General features: G+C 40.0%; 1 long non-coding RNA gene across 1 annotated transcript in view; it reads right to left on the minus strand.

The window, feature by feature from the left end:
* LOC106012838 overlaps positions 1-1,984 on the minus strand; it is a gene marked incomplete in the record, with an annotated part of 62,424 nt that overhangs the window by 11,896 nt on the left and 48,544 nt on the right.

The following is a 1,984-nucleotide window of genomic DNA, read 5'->3' on the forward strand; positions in this document are numbered from 1 at the left end:
GATCTTTGATACGAAAGAAGAAGCAAACCATACCAGAGCACCCACCAACCACCCACAACTAAGGGTTTCACGGCACTTGGAACACCATTAGGACAAATGGCAAGAGAGTAATATCAACAGGAAAAAAGAAAGAGGGATAAGGATGATAGATAGAAGAAGGAGCAAACCACGCGAGGGCTCGCCAACCACAGACATAAAACACATTCGACTTGTGTTGAGAGTCAAGTTTTTTAGTTTTAGTAGAGGTTTTACGGCACTCGCAACTTCATAAGGTCATATGAGCGCCAGAAGATTAGAGGTGTTACAAGAGAGTAACAAACATAAATAAGAAGGAGAGGGGATAAGGACGATAGATGTTTGATAGGAAATTGCTTGTTTTAGTAGAGGTTTTACGGCGCTCGCAACTGCATAAGGTCATATGAGCGCCAGAAGATTAGAGGTATTACAAGAGAGTAACAAAAGTAAAAAAGAAGGACGATAGATGTTTGATAGGAAAGAAGGAGCAAACCACACCAGAGCACCCGCCAACCACCTGTTTGATAGGAAAGAAGGAGCAAACCACACCAGAGCACCCGCCAACCACCCACTGATAGTGTTCTATAGTTTCAATATTCGGGTTGTCACTCATACGGCGGGAAAAGGCACTTCTTTATGTAGTCGCCTCCCAGAGTAATACCTGTTTGTCATCTGTGTATGACCTTGAATAAAAAACCTTGAGAATAGAGGACCCTCTCTATGTCAGAAAACCAGCCCTCTACCGCTTCTTTGACCTCATCATCACTTTTTTTACATCAAAATTTTACCATAGCATAGCATGGGCAATCAGTTCCATATACGGCATGCATCTCCGCAAAAATATCTTGTAGTTGCTTGCCTTCCAAGAACAAAATAATACTTCATTACTGCACTGCACTCAATTTTCTCCATTTTTTAAATTGAAACTGGACAACAACAAACCCCCATTCACTCACAGTGCGCTGGTTGTAAAACCAGTAATTTAAAATTCCCCAAAATTTACGTGGATTCTAGGAAGATGATTTTTGGCTTTCACCCCAAATTTCAGCTTTCTACCTTTATTCCTTCATAGTCAAGTAAAAAAAACGTTCGGTATGCCCCTCGTAGATGTTTGACAAGAAGAAGGAAGGAGCAAATCAAACCAGAGCCCGCTCCAACCACCCACAAAAATACAGTAGCTCTAATTGATTGTGAGGGACAATCAAAACAGTCATAACATCATCAGAAAGAGAGAACGCCACAGAAGTAACTACAATATGTGAGGCATCGTGGTGTAATCAGGCTCTCAAAATTTTTTGGGCACATCGAGTTATTGGTATCATCTTAAAGCTTGTGTACTTGTCTTTATTTGGATGAAAAAAATATCCGTTTATCATAAATACAAACCGAGATATTTGAGAATGAAAGAGGTGGGGGTCACCTGTTTTCAGGGGTAAAATTGGTGAGAAAATGGCCGCCAAAGATTAGTTATTTCCTTAGCTTAAGAGTCCGTGGTAACTGAAAATTTACATTTTTGTGCCTTTAATCAACATTTTTCAGAAGAATCCACACAAAAAATGAGTCTTGGTTGTGCATGAAAAGTGTTGAGCCAAAAAACAAAAATGTGATAAAAATTTACAAACCTGCGGAAAAATACAAGTTTCTTCACTTTGATTATTTTGACGAGAGCCTGATTCCACCACGCTGCCCAACAATTGATTGTGAGGGACAATCAAAACAGTCATACAATCATCAGAAAGAGAGAACGCCACAGAAGTAACTACCATATAATACAGGTCAGCAGACCACACGGCAATGTTGATTCCAGTGCATGTTAACTTTACTGACAGCCCAAAGTAGGTTGCCACTTGCACACATCGGAAAAAGACACTTCATCCCTAGAAGGAGAGCATTTGGATATAAAAATACTAGATCTACATCTTCAAAAATAAAATAAATATGAACCGACACACACACACGCGCGCGCACA

The sequence above is a fragment of the Aplysia californica genome, unplaced genomic scaffold (assembly GCF_000002075.1).
Source record: "Aplysia californica isolate F4 #8 unplaced genomic scaffold, AplCal3.0 scaffold00527, whole genome shotgun sequence".
Taxonomy (NCBI): domain Eukaryota; kingdom Metazoa; phylum Mollusca; class Gastropoda; order Aplysiida; family Aplysiidae; genus Aplysia; species Aplysia californica.